Below are 21,366 nucleotides of genomic sequence, written 5' to 3' on the forward strand. Positions count from 1 at the left end.
TAATTGTAGTCCCATGGGATATTTGTTGTCCCATGGGACAAAAAAAATCCCATGGGACTATAATTATCCCATGGGATTTTTAATATCCCATGGGACAAAATAAAATCCTATGGAATTCAAATTATAAATATACAGTAATGTGTATGTTACAATGAATTCTGTTTGGTAGTAAAAAGTTTATAATATATATATGAGTGTATTTTGGTTTTTTTCATTTTGTCACAAACATGTTTTTAATTTGTTTATATGACAATAAAGATTATTATTATTTTGGAAATATAATAATATTTAAAGTCAAAAAATAAAATCCTTTAACTGAAATAAAATGATGACGTCTTAATAAAAGAAAAAAATATTGATTTGAAATCTTTGTCTTCTTTGTTTTATTATGAAAAATAGAACTGAAAAAAATATTTCATATTCTGACTGAATAAATTGACAAAGCACAGTTAATAGTTTACTCTTTTCATGAGGTAAAGTTTTCTTTGTGAATATGCAAACGATTTGAATCTTATTCCTTTGTGGTGTTCATAATATTACATTTATATTTGTAAATTTATAAAATAAACACTTTTCCTGTTAATTTTTAGTTTTCTTGTTTCAGCTTGCTATGAACAATTATTCAGTCCACTATATAAGAGTCAAGTAAATAAATTATTTCATCCACTAGAATATTCCTACAATTCTTAGACAAAACATTTTTGCAATCTGTTCTTCAAAAATCTTCCTCCGTACATCTTTATTGGATGGAGCGATTTAAATGAGTGGACAAAGCAAGTTCATTTGGACAACAAAATACTAATATATTTTTTCATTCCTCCCTTCTTTCAATTGATAATTACGTTGTTGAATTTACATGATTAAGTTCTTGAGCATCTATGATCATGATGATATGACTCCTTTTTGTTTATAGTCATTATGTTGAAATTTCCTCTTTCTTATGTAGGAAAAAAACACATTCCATTTCAAATTAATAAAAAAGTCACACTATGTAGAAAAATATCAACTTTAAGTTTGCTGTTCAGTATTGACCTGTTGAATGATGATCATGAAAACCAAGATGTCTGACCTACAAATACACAAAACTCAAAAATTATAAATGAAGAGAAATACAGCAATAAAATGGCTATTTTATCATGTTTATGTACATTTTGATAAAAATTTCATTTGAATATTTAAAATTGTAAGAACTCCTATTTCAGTGCTTTGTGTCTATGGTTTTCATATTAGTTGTTTTTTGTGCCTTGTTGCAGTCTTTTGAGTTAAGCCAATTGCAACAAATGTTGTGCTGTTATTAAAACCACTGTCCCAGGTTAGGGGTGGGTTGGGTGCTCACTAAATGTTTATTTTATTAGTTGATATTTGCTTTGAATTAGCTGTCAGTAACTGTGAGTACTAATAGATCTGTATGTTGAGTCTTTTTTGTTAAAGGGAAAGAATAAATTTCCAGCCACATCCGGTCTGTGTTTTTGGTAGCTGTTTTTTCTGCTTTGTTGCATTCTAATGAGTTAATAAAATTGAGAATGAAAATGGGAATGTATCAAAATAACCTGACCCAAGAGCAGAAAAAAACCCTTTTCAACTGATTTTATAGTGAACTGACACTTACACCACTGTCCTTAATTAGAGGAGGATTTGGCGCCAGCAAACATGTTAAACCATGCCACATTTTGTAAGTGTCTGTCCCAAGTCAGGGGTCTATTATTCAGTGGTTGTCAATTGTTGCTATATATCATATTTGTTTTTTGTTTATTGTTTTGTGCAAAAATCAGGCACTTAGCTTTCACCTTTGTAGTGTTTCCCCCAAGCATGTTTAGCATGGATAGACACCATGCCCTTTTTAAATGACGCCATGCCCTTATTGAATTGTTTTACATTTGTTATTTCATGGCCTTTTATGGATTACTATGCAGTATAGGGTTTGCTCATTGTCGAAGGCTGTACAGTGAACTAATTTTGTTAAATTTAATGTCATTTGATCTCTATTGGAGAAAAGTCTCATTGGCAATCACACCGCTTCTTATTTTTATATCAACCCTGCCATATTTTGCCTGTCATTATTTACAGGTCATCATTGGCCTCTAATAAGTAATTGCATATCTTACATCCACTTAATTGAACTCCGGTGGATAGTTTTCTCATTTATCATACCACATCTTATTTTCATAATAATCATTATTCAAGGGCAATAACTTTTATAGAAGTGGACTTACCATTTAGGCTTTGTTGACGTCTGTAAATCTAATTTTGTTGATAATTTCTTTTGTTTATAGTTTCCCTTTATCTTTAATGTTCTTGCCCTACACATAAAAGGGTAAACATTATCATTTAATGACAATAACTACTATTACATAATGAGTAGGCAACTGACAAATTTGGATCATTTGTATCTTGCCTTGTTCATCATTTTTGCTTGATATTATCAATATTCTATGAAAATGAGGTCACAGTAATATTAAACTTGGCAGACAGACATCTTCTTATTTCTATATGACACCTTGCAGTCATGCCATACACCAACAAGTAGACATATGCTTATAATATCTGATAGAATGAATAAAATGCTCCGCTGGGTGCAGCTTGATACGACCACAGAGGTCGAACCCTGAACAGTTGGGGCAAGTATGGACACAACATTCAAGCTTGATACAGCACTGAATCAGGATTGTGATTAAATATTTGACACAGCATAGGTTTCTGACACAGAATGAATGTGGTCTAAGAACTTAAAAAATTTTAATTTACCTATTCAAACCATATCATTATTATTTGCTTTTATATATAAATCAGAAATAACCAATTTAAAATGAAAAATTTTAAAGAAAAAAAAAGGAAAAAAAGGGACCCCCCCCCCCCCAATTTTTTGAACCCCCTTATGATTCATCACCCCAAACTCAATCCCAGCCTTTCCCTTTGTGGTATGGTACCTTGCAGTACAATTTCAGAGAGATCCATACATTTATACACAAGTTATTGTCTGGAAACTAGAAAAATGCTTGTTTTTTTTTGTCCCTTTTTGGCCCCAAATTCCTAAATGTTTAGGGCAATTACCCCCAAACTCAAACCCAGCTTTCCCTTTGTGATATGGAACCTTGTAGTACAATTTCATAAAGATCCATACACTTACACACAAGTTATTGTCCTGAAACTACTAAAAAAATGCTTGTTTTTTGCCCCTTTTTGGCCCCTTATTCCTAAAATTTTGAGGCAATAACCCCCAAAATCAATCCCAGCCTTCCCTTAGTGGTATGGTACCTTGCAGTACAATTTCAGAGAGATCCATACACTTGAACACAAGTTATTGTCTGGAAACTAGAAAAATGCTTATTTTTGGCCCCTTTTTGTTAAACATTTTGGGCAATTACCCCCAAACTCAATTCCAGCTTTCCCTTTGTGATATGGAACCTTGTAGTACAATTTTAGAGAGATCCATACACTTACACACAAGTTATTGTCATGAAACTAGAAAAATGCTTGTTTTTTGCCCCTTTTTGGCCCCTTATTCCTAAAATTTTGAGGCAATTACCCCCAAAATCAATCCCAGCCTTCCCTTAGTGGTATGGTACCTTGCAGTACAATTTCAGAGAGATCCATACACTTGAACACAAGTTATTGTCTGGAAACAAGAAAAATGCTTATTTTTGGCCCCTTTTTGTTAAACATTTTGGGCAATTACCCCCAAACTCAATTCCAGCTTTCCCTTTGTGATATGGAACCTTGTAGTACAATTTTAGAAAGATCCATACACTTACACACAAGTTATTGTCATGAAACAAGAAAAATTCTTGTTTTTTGCCCCTTTTTTGGCCCCTAATTCCTAAAATTTTAAAGCAATTGCCCCCAAAATCAATCCCAGCCTTCCCTTTGTGGCATGGTACCTTGCAGTACAATTTCACAGAGATCCTTACACTTGAACACAAGTTATTGTCTGGAAACTAGATAAATGCTTATTTTTGGTCCCTTTTTCCTAAACGTTTTGGGCAATTACCCCCAAACTCAAACCCAGCTTTCCCTTTGTGATATGGAACCTTGTAGTACAATTTTAGAAAGATCCATACACTTACACACAAGTTATTGTCATGAAACTAGAAAAATTCTTGTTTTTTGCCCCTTTTTTGGCCCCTAATTCCTAAAATTTTAAAGCAATTGCCCCCAAAATCAATCCCAGCCTTCCCTTTGTGGCATGGTACCTTGCAGTACAATTTCACAGAGATCCTTACACTTGAACACAAGTTATTGTCTGGAAACTAGATAAATGCTTATTTTTGGCCCCTTTTTCCTAAACGTTTTGGGCAATTACCCCCAAACTCAATTCCAGCTTTCCCTTTGTGATATGGAACCTTGTAGTACAATTTTAGAAAGATCCATACACTTACACACAAGTTATTGTCATGAAACTAGAAAAATGCTTGTTTTTTGCCCCTTTTTTGGCCCCTAATTCCTAATATTTTGAGGCAATTACCCCCCTAAATCAATCCCAGCATTCCCTGTGTGATATGAAACCTTGTGGTACAATGTCAGAGAGATCCATACACTAACACACAAGTTATGTCTGAAGTTACAAAAATGCTTATTTTTGGCCCCTTTTTCCTTAACTGTTGGTACCATAACCCCCAAAATCAATCCTTATGGTAAAATTTCATAGAGATCCATTCACTTAAACAAAAGTTAGAGTGCGAAAACCAATGTGTCTTCGGACGACGACAACGCCAACGTCATACCAATATATGATTTTTGCGGTCGTATAAAAAACCAAGAAAACTTAGCATTGACCAAAGAACCATAAAATGCGATCATGGTTATATGAATCTGCCAGACAGACATGCACACCTTACAATCCTTACATCCGCCAAATATAATTTACCTGTTGCTTAAAGCATATGATAAACTGACAAAACAATGCAAACTTTTCATTGACCAATGAACCATGAAAATGAGGTCAAGGTCATATAAAACATGCCAGACAGACATGTGCATCTCACAATCATTCCATTCACCAAATATAGGGGCCTTATTCATGTTATTGCTTACAGTATCCGAAAAAAAACCACAAAAACTAAACATTGTCCAATGTACTATGAAAATAAAGTCAAGGTAAGATGAAACTTCTCAGTCAGACATATGCACCTTACAATCATTCCATACACCAAATATAGTTGACCTATTGCTAATTTGAAAATAAGAAAATAGAAAAACTGACCAAAAAACAAAAAAATAACATTGAGCAATGAACCATAAAAATGAGGTCAAGGTCAAATAAAACATGCCAGACTAACATGTACATCCTTAAAAATTTTCATACACCAAATATACTTGACATGTTGCATACAGTATTAGAAAAACTGGACATTTTTACCTAGGAATAGTGATGTCATGGACTAGGAAAATTAGTCTGGGGACATAAATTACTGACATCGGACTAAATATACTAGTAAATTCTGTATCCATGGACTTTTTATACTAGTTATATTTGTCTGACCAGACAATTTATCTCTTACACTAGTTCTCAGAGAGACATGTCACCTTACCTTGACACATTATTCTGGCTCTGAACAAACCAGTATTTGCTCTTACTCCTTAATAATACTGCGTGCTTAGGGGAGAAGCAGCAAATACCAACTTTAAAGTCTTTGGTTTTACCCAGTTAGGTTCAAAATAAACAACCTTCTGCACGTGAGGTGAACACGCTACCATGAGACCAGGCAGTATAATATAAGGAGTTTACCCAAGATTTAAAGTTTCCAAGTTTTTGCAAAAACTGGATCAAAATCATCATTGAAAAACAATAACTTTTTAATAAGATTTAAGTTTCTCTTTAATTATTACAGTTTTCGAGATAAAAGGCAAATTCAAGAAATATGAAGAAAAAAAAATAGGGAAAAATCTGTATTTAAGGCAACAACTCCTATGAGTCAGCTGCCAGTTTTCATGCAAATGGACAGTAGATTTTTTTTTCAACATTCTGAACATTTCTACCCTTGTCAGATATTGTCCATCTATTTTAGCCTTTTGTAGCTTATTACGCAGTTTGGCTTTTTAGCCCGTTGTTGAAATCTGTACGGTGACCTATATAGTTGTTAACTTCTACGTTTTTAGTTTCTGTTGAAGAGCCGTCACATTGGCAATGATACCATATTTGTATATGTTTTTGTCATGTAGGTGTAAGGAGACAACCTTTTGATTTTCTGGTGGGATAAAAAGGGGAGACAGATTTTTTATCACCTGGCCTGGTAAGTTTTTCAGGGTTCGTAAGGATAGAAAACCCGGCAAATTGTAACAAACCCCTGTGGTATGACCATATTTGCCAAAAGATTAGTCCAAATAACTACGACGTCTTGCAAGGCTATTTTAACTTTTTTCTGGGCACGTAATAGTCAAAGTTGTGACTGAGTGCGGAAATATGAAGATAGATAGATAGAAAAATTATAAAGGGACATAAATGAAGAACAGTAAAAGTGACGCTACCCAAATTTGAACTTGATCTGAGTTTTTTGGTAATAAGCATTGTGTGCAAGTCTCATAACATTTGGTTGAGGCTAACTTAAGTAGAGAACAGAAACTAAAAATTCAGCAATTTTTCTATTTGTAAACACGCATAACTCTAGAACGGTTGTGTATAAGTTTTATAACCATGATAACATTTGGTTGAGACAAACTAAAGTTAGAGAACGGAAACGAAAAATTCAGCAATTTTTATGTTTATAAAGGGACATTACTCAAGAATGGTAAAAGTGTCGCCACCAAATTTCGTACTTAATCTGTATTATGTAGTAATAAGCATTGTGTATAAGTTTCATAACATTTGGTTGAGGCAAACGAAAGTTAGAAAACGGAAACAAAAAATTTGTACTTGATCTTAGTTTTGTGGGAATGAATATTGGGTATAGGTTTCATAATGTTTGGTTGGGGCAAACTTAAGTTATAGAATGGAAACTAAAAATTTGCAATCTTTCAATTTATAACGGGGCATAACTCAATAATGGTTAAAGTGACACTACCCAAATTCAACTTGATCTGTGTTTTATCAGTTGAAGTCAAAATTAAACATTGCATTGTATAAAGCATTGATTGTAGTTGATTCAACTATAATAATGGACAAAGGAAGATAATTCCAATTTTAAAAATTACTTGATATTTAGAAGAAAATAAAAATTTTGCAATTTTTCCATTTATAAAGGGGCATAACTCTAGAACGGTTAAAGTGACGCCACCAAAATTCAAACTTGATCTGTGTTTTGTGGTAATAAGCATTGTGTATAAGTTTTATAACATTTGGTTGAGGCAAACTTAAGGTTAGAGAACGGAAACTAAAAATTTTGCAATTTTTCCATTTATAAAGGGGCATAACTCTAGAACGGTTAAAGTGACGCCACCAAAATTCAAACTTGATCTGTGTTTTGTGGTAATTAGCATTGTGTATAAGTTTTTACTTTAACATTTGGTTGAGGCAAACTCAAGTTAGAGAACGGAAACCAATTTTGGGACGTACGGACGTATGTACGTACAGAGGAACAAGGGTAAAACTTTTTTTTATGCCCCCGCCGTAGCGGTGGGATAAAAAAAATAAAATAGCCTTGCTAGATGTCATAATTATTTGGACTACCAAAAGATGTAACCTAATTCTTACTTGTTTGGGGAAGAGGGGATTAACCGAACCACTATTCAATCTAAATCAGTGAACTGAATTATTGTCTTCTGCAGTAGTCCGAGTCAACATCTGTAACTAATCATGCAAATTGATAGTCAACAGTATACCTTTTTCAGAATGTCAGTTCACAAAGAATCACTGGTGATAGGGGAGTGTAACCGATAAATTGATCCTGAATCAGATAAGATTTTCCAAGGACGTATAACTAACACAATACGTCCTTGGATTTTCCCAGTAACGGAGAACCCCTTTCTTTGAGTGAATATAAATAGTGACGGGGGTCTCACAAATATATTTAAATCTGAATTACAGGAACATCGATTAGCAAAGTAAACTTACATATTAATCTCGAAGTTATTTACGGTAAAGACAGACTGTGCTCCTGAATTAAAGTATTATACATTTGTGTATTTTACTCGGGGGGGGGGGGGGGGAGGGAGGCACTTCCTATATACAAGGTGATAGGACGTGCCGCTGCAATATGTCACTTTTTCCAGCTTGAAAATATGGGAATAGGTGGGGAAAACTATCAGAAATATATGATAAGGTCGATAAAGTTCCAATTACTTGTATATGAAAAGCCCTGTCATTTTTTCACAGCCGAAAGTCTCGCCGTAAGTAAACATTACATACAGAATCTTAGCCTTAAATATTCCACTTTTCCAACACACCCCACGAAAACCAACCAATATGGGAAAAGGTTACAATTTTACCAACGCAATATATGAAAAGGTATACATTTTTAAGATCTAAATTATATGAATAGGGTGGGGTAAGAAAACCCCAGCGACATCCCCTACCTAGCACCTATTGAATTCCCCTACTCCCACCGGAGGTATTTTACTGCTACAAGATATTTGATTTGCTAATCACGCACCCGTTGATGAGCAGAGAACCATACTTTCAAGCCAGGGGCAGTCTATACTAACAGTTAGTATAGAAAGTCCCTGTAAAAAGGCAGGCAAATCCTAACAGTACTGTAACTTAATGATACATGTATATCAAGTTACAGCACCTCACCCAGCACAGTTAGCACACTCAGTGGTGTGTGTCAGTCTTATAATATAAAACTGCGTAGGTTCTTATCGTTTGATTCAACGTTTTTTCGGTTATTTTTTAGGACCGTTGTCAACTTGACATTGTCAAATCCGACCTGCCACTTTGCAACCTGACCTGCAAAAACATAATTCGACTAAAAACAATGCCAGTCAATGAGACTTGGCGACTGAAAAAGTTTTAAAATGTGACCTTGTGACCCTACTTGGAATTCTTCATTCATCGGCGTGTGTCGGTTTGGCTAAAAAGGGGGCATTGTTTTTTTTTCTTGGGACAAAAAATTGTTTCTATCTTTATTAAAAAAAAAATTAAGACCAATCATAAACTTTTCTTTCAAAACTCAGTGTCGTATTTTATTGTTTTCCCAACAATTTTTAATAAAAGCTTAAAATGTTTGTTTCACTTCCCTCTGACTTCCCTCCTGATTTTTTTTCTCAAGAAATTATAGAATCAGTAAATGGATATATATATATATGTCTGTGGTCACAGTCATGCAGTTAGATAAGAAATTCCAGCATGCATCATCAAATAATTCATGTGTATTTGTGACATCAACATAACTGAAACATTATATTATTTCCCAGTAATTATGTAAATCATTTTGATTTACAATTATATATGTCTGGGACATATGCATGTATATATCTCACAGGCACTTGTCTCAGAAAAAAAAATCCTATATACTTTAATAAAAGTATATAGGAAAAAATTCTGAGACAAGTGCCTGTGATATATCTGTCAGTCCCAGAATAATAAATATAATTGTATCTTAATCTTTGGAAAAATCCGATTATTAAATTGTTGACTTATTTTACGTCATAATTATATCTAAGTATACTTTTTGAAGTTTTAAATTTTAAAGTTAAAATGAATATTCCGTTTTGATCTGAGGAAAAACTTTTTAAACTGTAATGACATGGTCAGTCAACGTTGCATGGCTGATTACAGGTAATTAAAGCATGCAGTAATTTTCCATTACGACAGTGCGTGTACCCTGGGGTGTGTATAACGTATTAGAAATATCATAGTTTTCTAGAGAACATCCTGTCTATGTGTAATACAGATTAATGACATTACACAAATTTTTTTTTCGTTAAATGTAGTTAAGTATCTGTGTCCATTCCCTATTGCAACACTACAATTCTTTCGAAGAAAAAAATGTTAAAATTAAAAAAAAAAAAAAATCATTTATATAAAATAAAGAAGAAAAAAGTAGCAAATAAACTTATGTAACTACGCATTGAGTAAACATAATTTCACTTTACATGTACAAACCCTTGAGAAAACGTATATATAGATGTGTTTAAAAAGGCCAATTCCCAGTGGATTTATTTCATACTAGGACCACAGGCACTTGTCTCAGAATTTTGTTTCCTATATACCTTAATACATGCAGGGACTTTCTATACTAACTTAGTATAGAAAGTCCCTGCTTAATATAACATTAAAAGTATATAGGAAATTTTTTTTCTGAGACAAGTGCCTGTGACTAGGAACTAAGATAACTAGAACTAAGTTCATTGGAAAGTCTTTTTGTCTGATACATGTATACCTATAGATAATGTACATAATTAAGAACAGCTTCAAATATATGCCTTTAAATTAACGGTACGTCTGAAAACCGCTCAGGACCTCCTGAGTGCAGACAGGACATAAAAAGTCACTCAGGACATGTATATATGTTTAAGTGAGCGTTGAGGGTATACATTCGATAGATAATTTAATATTTGATCTTATAATTTTGATTTTGATAAAATCAAACCAACATTAAAGAAGTTATTTGGGATACGTCATGCATGACCGATGATCATATTCAATACCAATCATCATTTTGATTACGACGTTTGATCTTTAATAATTAGGACTGATTGATGATGGTTATAAACACATACAAGTAAACTTTGCAAACAAACAAAAAAAAACCAAACGTTTCCTTGGAAAAATTATAAAAATACATGAAATATTGTTTTTACAAAAAAAGTTAATTAAATTTTTCGTTTTGTATGTAATAATTGAAGCCATTTAGAAATATAAGATATCTTCACATAGTCGGGAAATTTTCAGTTCAAGTTATTTCATTTGAAAACGTTAACAAATATAGATCTTATTCGATGTAAAATGTGGCGTCCTTGGAGATCAAAACCCCGTTTAAATAGGGTTTGTCTACTTTCGTCTATTGCCGAACATTCTATAATTAAGGATTTTTACAAATCCTTGCTATAATATATTGAATCGCGTCGCCAATATCACCACAATTACATAAAGTACAAATACAATCTTCTCCTAAATATTTGCATCTAACAATTACAATAGGAAAGTTTGAGTCGAAACTGAAGTACCAAATCTACAAAAAGAATCACTATTTTTTGTAGTAGTAGGCGTTGAAAACTAAACTGTTTATAATCTTTTTTTTCTCCTAAATTAATTGAAACTCCTGAAATAATTTAACATTATCTATAGACAGCTTACATATGCAAATCTTTTTAGAAGTATGTGAGTGTTTAGTAATAATTTGTTCATTAACCCCCCTTTTTCCTTCTATAAAATTACATTGTAATCGATTTTATTTCCAAATTTGTGTTTGCTCGGATTGACACTTAGAACGTACAACAAAAAGTAACAAGTAAAAAGTCACGATTCAGTTTTGGGATATTTTTTTCTTTGAATAAACTTAATTTTAAAAACGTTTCAGTATTTTTCTGAAACATTTTTAAAAGGAAACGGCCTTGTAAACAAAATTTATTTTTGAATATAATATGAACAATGATTGTTTAAGAAAACAATCTGCCAAAGTGGTTTGGTAATTAACTGAAGTCATGCTGTCAAAAATGTCTCCTTTTTATAAGTTATTGATAAAAAAAACTATTTGAAGGCGAATTAATCATTTCCTCAACTAAATACATTTATCTATAAATAAAGTCAATTCGTCAAGAACTTTCTCTCATATATTTAAACAATTGTAAAATAATTAATTTAAACCTTTGTCCTGCGACTTTCTGTCCGTTTACCAATACTTATTCCTTGTTAAGTTATTTCATATCCATTTACGAATACTTATAACGTGATAATTAATTTTTCCGGATGCTTTTTATCCTATTTTTATATCAAACAACCATGTTACCCGTTGAACGGAGTTAAGTACAAATTTAGGAATTTAGTACTTAAAATTTTCAACAACAAAATTTTACACTTTCATTTACCTGGATTTTTTTCTACGCTTCGAAGCCGCCACCCTGTATCAAACTTATCCAACACCTCGCATGACGTATTCACGATGTGGAGGGATTGACAATATACAATCAAAGTTAGCAATATACAGCAAGTAAGTAATTGGATGTTGAATGCCAGTAGATCTGAATTTGTAAATTTTTAAATTGAATTTAACCTGTTTAGAACGTGTATTGTTGAATTGTTCAATAAAATTACACACATAATCTGGGCTGATATGCATAAAACCACTTTAAGTTCAAGGTATCAATAAAACTGGGTCTGCATGAAAAAATGACTTATCACATAATACCAGAACCTATATTTAGCCTACTGTTACACGATAAGAAAATATAGCTGTAGGCCTAGTTGAAAATCTTTACAAATTATTTATTCTTTTAATTTCTGTTTGACTGTCTGGGTGCTTCTTATGTGTTTTAAATGCTATAGTCAAGTTTTATAGACTGTTGTACGTCATTTGGTCGTTTTTAAGTTTTTGCCATGGCGTTTGTCAGTATGTCTTCGACTTATAAGTTTTATCAAGGATTTGTATAGTGAGATTGGTTTTATATAATCTGCATCTCTTGTGCTGTATTTTAAAATGTATTACAATTGCTGCATCTTTACACATTCATCAATACACCAAAAAATATGAATAAAACTTTCGTATATATATAAATAAGGAGATGTGGTATGATTGGTAATGAAACAACTATCCGCCAGTTCAATTCAAAAACCTGATATAAGCAAATGTGACTTACTTACTTACTTTAGTCAGAGAGATCTTGAATCTGAATTCAAGGATACGAAGTGGGAAGGGTTTAGAGGTGGATTAAGGTGAGGGCATGGGGGCCCGCCCCTTTTTTGGAAAAAAAATGGTTGATTATTTAGAGAATTACTGAAGCGGGCCCCCTCTTTATGCATGACAGTTAGTGCCTCCTTATGACATTTTTTGGTAAGGTGAGGACTTCATAAAAAAATATTTAGTAAGTTTTTGTTTTGTGATGAATAATGTATTAAGACAGAAATAGGATAAAATAAACTACCGAAAGCTTAAGTCCACATAACAGGGTATGGATGGGGGTTTACAGAATAGAGAATAACGGGCAAACAATAAAGATTAAAGAATAATGAAATGCTAAAATATGAGGAAAGAGAGTAATGAGCAAAAAGTGTAAGTTTGTAGAAATATAGCAAAAAAAAAAAAAAAATAAAGAACACGTATACTATTAGTAGTTAGCCGAAACCACTAAGCGTTTTGCATCCATACGTTTTTTTTCGGGATAGTGACTGCATAGTAAACTATCAATGTACTAGTTAATGTTCTCGAGGGATGACCCTATTACAGAGACATATATACACATATGTGTAAATATGTCTCTGCCCTATTACGTATCAGTTACCTCCTCGACACGGTTCATTTTTACGGCGGCTCAGTTTTGTGTTAAGAATAAACATAATTGATAAGTTTCTTTCCCCTGCATTTCTCGATCGCACTTGTAAATAGCACCAGAGACATATAATACACTGTATATGTCTCTGATAGCACATTGGTCTCAAGACATTGGTTACAACACTTGCCGTCAGTACTCAAAATTGGAAAAATATTAAATAAGAAGGTATAGAAAATTAAATTAGTGCACACACACTATTATCAACCACAGACATGATGTTTTTCTCAATTTGCCTAAATCGTTATTCCGCAATACAACGAGAGTGAAAACCCACCACTTTGAACACAGTCACAGGCACCGGCATGCTGTGAACTTGTAAGTTTCCAAAATGAGTAACTATCCATTACTTTTCCAGTGTAAAGTTCATAGGCTGATCCGGGGGGGCTTTCTTGGGAAAAATTTGGTTGATTATATAGGGATCACTGAAGCATGACTGGAGCCAGCCCTTCCTTATGAAAATTTCTGGATCTGCCACTGTATATTCATAAAATAAACCAACAAATTATCCAAAAGATGAATAATACTTAATACTTACGACTAAGATTGATTATAAGTATACTTGAGTCGGTTTTACAAAAAAAAAACCTTACAATTTATCGTAAGTATACTGTATTGTACATGACTTAATTACTATCAATATTTATTTGTAAGTTTTTTTGTGAAACTGACTGCTGAATTGTTTTTCCATGCTTATGGTACATCTAAGTCGTATGCTTTTTTTAAAACCACCTCCAGGGTATAATGTCTGCTCGCCCATAGAATCTGTTTGTAGATATAGGAAGATGTGGTATGAGTGCCAATGAGAAAACTCTCCATCCAGGTCACACAATTTATAAAAGTAAACCATTATAGGTCAAGGTATGGTCTTCAACACAGAGCCTAGTTTTTATCAAAAATGAAATATATTGATATTAATAGTATACAGGTTAAATAATTTATTCATACATTTTTAATTGACTGACTAGAATTATCAGATTATTGAGGAATTTAAACCATTCTTATTTTTCAAAAGGGACAAAAATAAAATTTATATATAATAACAGGGTGATACAAATGAGAAAAACTCAAGAAATTGTTTTCAATTAAGATAAATACATGGTTTTCAGTTGTTTTTTTAAAGCATAGGCAGATTTAGTTTAAAGTTGGAAAAAATTGTTTGTACCAACAAAAATAAATACACAAAGTTAATTCGGAATTATGTGTTTATCATTTTTTTTTTATGTTTAGGTTGCCAGCAAGATGAAAAGAACAATGCAGTTCAAAAGTCAAAATGTAGATAAGCTGCGGTACAAGGTCCTACTTTTGCAGATTTTTATATTTTGCATGAATGAATTTGAAGTTTATATCATGGAGGGCAGAGAAAGAAAAGAAACACTTCAGTTTTCCTGCTTCTGAAGGATAAATGTAAAACATCTTGTTTGGTAAGTTTTATGCTCTGTTATGATAGTGTTTGTGCATCCATCTGTCTTTCTCTAAATTGTATTCACTTAAAGTTTTTGGTTACAGTTCACCATGAACTTCAGTTAGTAACTTGTGGTTTTACATGTATATACTCAAAATTTAGTACTTTAAAATGTTCATGTATTTTTGTCGAGCCTGCAACTTTTGTCACAGAAAGCTCGAAATAGGGATAGTGATCCGATGGCTGCTACGGCGGTGGCGTTAGCACGGGGGGGTCTCTTCCTATATTAAGGTATATACATATGTGCCGCTGGAATGGGTCCCTTTTTTGATGCATCAAATATATCAATGGGGTGCAATTTTACCGAGGAAATAAATCAATGGGTCATAATTTTTCAGTTTGTTGTGCAACGATCTTCACTTAATGGGTTATGATTTCGCTGTGAAATATATGTATAAGTTGGGATTTCACAATTATTCAATATATGAATGGGGGGTGTTTTTTAAATTCTAGCTGCACAACTGTACCCGAAATCCCATGTTGAGACCCCCCCCCCCCCCGTGGGCGTTAGCTAACTTCCTAAAAGCTTTATATTTTAGAAGGTGGAAGACCTGGATGCTTCAAACTTTGTATATAGATGCCTCATGATACGAATTCTGTCTGAAACATGTCCATTGTCCTTGACCTCATTTTCATGGTTCAGTGACTACTTGAAAAAAAAGTTCAGATTTTTTGTAATGTTAATTTCTCTCATATTATGAGTAATAGGATAACTATATTTGGTATGTGCGTACCTTGCAAGGTCCTCATGCTCGTCAGAGAGTTTTCACTTGACCTAGACCTCATTTCATGGATCAGTGAACAAGAACTTAGTCTTAGATGCATGATTTTTTTATTAGTTGTTAGTGGCTTTGTACTAGCTGTCAGTAACTGCGAGTACTCTCAGATCTGTACTTAGTGTCTTTTTGTTGTTTGGATGTACAAGTACCCGGCCACGTCCACTTGTATTTGTTGTATTTTTATCCATCTGATGAGTTAAGCCTCTTTCAACTGATTTTTATACGACTGTGGTCGTATATTGGTATGACGTTGGTGTCGTCGTTGTCCGAAGACATATTGGTTTTCGCACTCTAACTTTAGTTTAAGTGAATGGATCTCTATGAAATTTTACCATAAGGTTCAATACCACAAAAGAAAGGTTGGATTGATTTTGGGGGTTATGGTACCAACAGTTAAGGAATTAGGGGCCAAAAAGGGGCCAAAAATAAGCATTTTTGTAACTTCCAGACATAACTTGTGTGTTAGTGTATGGATCTCTCTGACATTGTACCACAAGGTTCCATATCACAAAGGGAATGCTGGGATTAATTTTGGGGGGTAATTGCCTCAAAATTTTAGGAATTAGGGGCCAAAAAAGGGGCAAAAAACAAGAATTTTTCTAGTTTCATGACAATAACTTGTGTGTAAGTGTATGGATCTTTCTGAAATTGTACTACAAGGTTCCATATCACAAAGAGAAAGCTGGAATTGAGTTTGGGGGTAATTGCCCAAAACGTTGAGGAAAAAGGGGCCAAAAATAAGCATTTTTCTAGTTTCCAGACAATAACTTGTGTTCAAGTGTATGGATCTCTCTGAAATTGTACTGCAAGGTACCATACCACTAAGGGAAGGCTGGGATTGAGTTTGGGGGGTAATTGCCTCAAAATTTTAGGAATAAGGGGCAAAAAACAAGCATTTTTCTAGTTTCAGGACAATAACTTGTGTGTAAGTGTATGGATCTTTATGAAATTGTACTACAAGGTTCCATATCACAAAGGGAAAGCTGGGTTATAGATTGGGGGTAATTGCCCTAAACGTTTAGGAATTTGGGGCCAAAAAGGGACCAAAAAACAAGCATTTTTCTAGTTTCCAGACAATAACTTGTGTTCAAGTGTATGAATCTCTCTGAAATTGTACTGCAAGGTACCATACCACAAAGGGAAGGCTGTTATTGAGTTTTGGGGTGATGAATCATAAGGGGGTTCAAAAAATTTGGGGGGGGGATTATTTTTCCTTTTTTTTTCTTTAAAATTTTCCATTTTATATTGGTTATTTCTGATTTATATATAAAAGCAAATAATAATGATATGGTTTGAATAGGTAAATTAAAATTTTTAAAGTTCTTAGACCATATTCATTCTGTGTCAGGAACCTATGCTGTGTCAAATATTTAATCACAATCCAAATTCAGAGCTGTATCAAGCTTGAATGTTGTGTCCATACTCGCCCCAACTGTTCAGGGTTCGACCTCTGCGGTCGAATCAAGCTGCGCCCCAGCGGAGCATTTTATTATTGTTTGTTCTTATGTTGCACTGTTACACCACTGTCCCAGGTTAGGGGGAGGGTTTGGATCCCGCTAACATGATTAACCCCGCCACATTCTGTATGTATGTTCCTGTCCCAAGTCAGGAGCCTGTAATTCAGTGGTTGTCGTTTGTTTATGTGTTACATACCGGTATTTGTTTTTCGTTCATTTTTTGTACATAAATTAGGCCGTTAGTTTTTCGTTTGAATTGTTTTACATTATCATTTTGGGGCCTTTTATAGCTGACTGTGCGGTATGGGCTTTGCTCATTGTTGAAGGCCGTACGGTGACCTATAGTTGTTAATTTCTGTGTCATTTGGTCTCTTGTAGAGAGTTGTTGTCTCATTGGCAATCATACCACATCTTCTTTTTTTTATATTTAAGGTTAAGTTTTGGTAGTCAAGTCCATATCTCAGATACTATAAGCAATAGGTCTAGTATATTTGGTGTATGGAAGGACTGTAAGGTGTACATGACCAACTGGCAGGTGTCATCTGACCTTGACCTTATTTTCATGGTTCAGTAGTCAAAGTTAAATTTTTGAGTTTTGGTCTTTTTTTCTTATACTGTATGCAATAGGTCTACTATATTTGGTGTATGGAATGATTGTAAGGTGTACATGTCTAGCTGGCAGGTGTCATCTGACCATGACCTCATTTTCATGGTTCAGTAGTCAAAGTTAAATTTTTGAAATTTGGTCTTTTTTTCTAATACTAAATGCAATAGGTCAACTATATTTGGTGTATGGAAACATTTTATGATGTACATGTCAGTCCCGCAGGTTTAATTTGACCTTGACCTTTTTTTCATGGTTCATTGCTCAGTGTTAAGTTTTTGTGTTTTGGTCTGTTTTTCTTAATCTATAAGCAATAGGTCAACTATATGTGTTGTATGGAAGGATTGTAAGCTGTACATGTCTGCCTGGCATGGTTCATCTGATCTTCACCTCATTTCCATGGTTCATTGGTCAATGTTTAGTTTTCTTGGTTAAGTCTGCTTCTTAGAAACTATAAGCAATACCGGTAGGTCAACTGTATTTAGTAATTTGAATGATTGTAAGGTGAACATATATTTCTTGTCAGGTTTATATGACCTTGAAATCATTTTCTTGGATCATGTTGAGTTTATGTGATAGTTGTAGTAAAGCTTTATATTTAGGACTATCAACATGATATCAATGATTAGTAAAGAAGGCGCAACGTTTCAGCATGTGCACTCTTGTGTATACATTAAACACCACATTTACTGCTTTTACCCTGATTTTATGGATCACTGAACATAGAAATGTCATGATGTGAAATTATAGTACATTCTTAGGTTAAAGTTTTAGATTAAGGTACATAGCTTACCATGAAGTTGAATTTCATACACATGTTCATTATGTGGTGCATTTTTAAATTCAGTGCCAAACTAAGATTTTGAGCCTGATTACATGATTGACTAGACATTGACACATGCTAGTGTTTGCCAGGCATTGTGTCCTGTACTAGGAATTTGTCCTGTACTAAGAACTTTAATAGTACTCGCTGAGTATGGAGTTTTTGTGAAAGTTTAATATTAGTGAGATTTTTGCATGACATCCTGTCAACTGCTTGTTGATCATGTTTATACATGTCTTAAAATTAATATCTGACACATTGGTGTTTTGTGAACTTGGAAATAAGTTATTTGATAGAATAATAATGTTTTGAGATTATCAAAATAAAAAATATCCCATTTTTACTACATTGTGTATTAATGATTAAGTATATAAAAAAGAAGATTTAGGATATATGTATAACCATATATAAAAATGAGACAGCAACCGAACAACACAAAAATAAGAAAAAAAAAAACAATATAATTTTTTGCATCAATGTTATAATTTCCAACATGTCCAAAGAGTTCAATGTATTTTCTAATTGAAATAAAACACAAGTGGAACTCTTTCAGAACTTCAGAAGCTTAAAGAAGTGATGTTTCTATTGTTGGCTTTCTGTATAATATATTGCAAATTCTTGTGAAAAATGGAATTTTATTGTAATTGCCTAAAGTTTTAACATTGATCTATATAACTGGGGAAAATACCCAAATGTTATAAAGAAGAATACATAAATTGATTGTTATATAATATTAGAATAGGAAGATGTGGTATATTGCTAATTTGACAACTCTCCATCAGAGACCAAAGGATGTAGGAGGTTAGCAACTGATGACACTGGACAACCTTCAACAATCAGTAAAATCCATACCGCATAGCTATTTTTATTGAAAATCATATGTTCTTGCTACATGTATACAAACAATTTTTTATTATCCATAACTTCGGATTTTATTGGTTCTTTTTCAGAAGGATTGAAATTCATCACTGAGAATAAAAGGAGAAAACACAGAAACAAGACCAAAATAAATTCAAAGACAAAAGTCAGATCAGTTATTATTTTCATCACTCAGCCAATGAATTGAAGTTCTATTACATATCTAAAGATATTAAAACCACAATAATGACAATGTTCTGTGCTGAATGGCAAAAAAGTGGACTATACATTACGATCACACAATGCTGGATGATAAGAAACTATTAATTTTTTGGGTGGAGGGATATCCTGAAAAAAAAATAGATTTATGTAAAAAGCTACTAGTATGTTAAGCCTATTAATAGAGTTTTCATTGATTTCAAATGGGAAAAAATTGTGTTTCAAAAAAGTATTCTAGAATTCATAAATAAACATATATTGATACTTACATTATCTGCTTTGTTGTTTAAAAGTTTAGTTTTGAACAGTTATAGAACAATATAATTGCATTAACATTTCCAAGGAAAAAAAAGATATTCGACTAAAAAGATTCATCTTAAAACAATTTACTACCAAACAGAATTCATTGTAACATACACATTTATTTACTGGATATTTATAATTTGAATCATAGGATTTTATTTTGTCCCATGGGATATTAAAAATCCCATGGGATAATTATAGTCCCATAGGATTTTTTTTGTCCCATGGGACAACAAATATCCCATGGGACTACAATTATCCCATGGGACCCAACAAAATCCTATGGGATTTAACCAAAATCCCATGGGATAATGGTCAATCCCATGGGATTTGCCCTATCCCATGGGATATTGAAAATCCCATGTTTTTCTAAATCAAATTACAAAATAGATATAATAATAACAGCAGAAAAGCAATGAATTTATTGAATCCCATGTAATTCCGCACATTTTGGTTATATACACGACACTGTAGCTCTAAGGAGAGGCGGCGGCGGATTTGCAAATGAGTGTTTTGCAAATTAAAAGTGTCCAGTGTTAAAATATTGCACTAAGGACCAGTCCTGATGGAATGATAGAATTGACACAAAAAACATGGCACATAGAAGGAATATAATTTCAAATTTTATAATCATATCTTTAGTACCCGGTAATTATAAATTTATTTAATGTTTTATCGACACGCGCCACCCTCTGTTGATTGTCACCTGTGTAATCGATAGCAATTCATGTTCGTTCAACCTTGACCCGTTTTTGAATCCGCTTGTATTTTAAATTAACATGTTTATGATATTTCAATTGTCTCTGATTTTTTTCGTCTGTTTGTTACTGTCGTATTTCTTTTGTTTTTCTGACTGTTATATTTTTTAGTTCAATGTAATAATGTAACTATGTTCTACTATTTTTTTATTTTTTTTTTCCTTTTAATTTCTCTTGCTTGTTTGTAAACTTCACTTTTTTATAGTTCTCTAGTATTTTTTAATTAAAAAATATTTTAGAATGTATATACTTGTTTACCAGCACATTAGATACACATGACTGTTCAAAGTATAACAGTTTATTACATTTTTGTCGAGCCTGCGACTTTTGTCGCAAAAGCGAGACGTATAGCGATCCTACATTCCATCGTCGGCGTCGGCTAGCGACATCCACATACTCACTCTGTGGTTAAAGTTTTTGAAATTTTAATTACTTTCTTAAACTATCCAGGATTTCTACCAACAGAAGAATGTTTATGATCATAAGATAGTATCCAGAAGTAAAGTTTGGAAAAAAAATCCTGGTTATCTATTTTTTAAATTTTAAAAACTTTCTTAAACTATCCTGGATTTGTACCAGTGGCACGCGCTGATTACAAAGTCATTTAACTTCAAAATAATAAAATCTATTCACACCAAACTTTATATTTATGAGTTATATACTCATATATTCTTTTATCCATGTTCTTTGTGGTCTTAAAACATCGTGTTAGTGTCCTTAGTGCAAACACGTTAGTCT

General features: G+C 33.0%; 1 protein-coding gene and 1 long non-coding RNA gene across 6 annotated transcripts in view; one reads left to right on the forward strand and one right to left on the reverse strand.

The window, feature by feature from the left end:
* The window catches only part of LOC127727976 (general transcriptional corepressor trfA-like), a 143,362-nt gene that overhangs the window by 94,180 nt on the left and 27,816 nt on the right, over positions 1–21,366 (reverse strand). The gene's annotated exons all lie outside the window — the stretch shown is intronic.
* Positions 11,458–19,837, forward strand: LOC127728013 (uncharacterized). 2 transcript variants are annotated; one of them, XR_007993968.1, is made up of 3 exons: positions 11,458–12,026; positions 14,593–14,786; positions 19,441–19,837. It is a non-coding gene; the product is annotated as an uncharacterized LOC127728013 (long non-coding RNA). The 2 variants fall into 2 exon arrangements; XR_007993969.1 differs by lacking the exon at positions 11,458–12,026 and adding an exon at positions 13,454–13,530.

The sequence above is a fragment of the Mytilus californianus genome, unplaced genomic scaffold (assembly GCF_021869535.1).
Source record: "Mytilus californianus isolate M0D057914Y unplaced genomic scaffold, xbMytCali1.0.p SCAF_2, whole genome shotgun sequence".
Classification (NCBI taxonomy): Eukaryota; Metazoa; Mollusca; class Bivalvia; order Mytilida; family Mytilidae; genus Mytilus; species Mytilus californianus.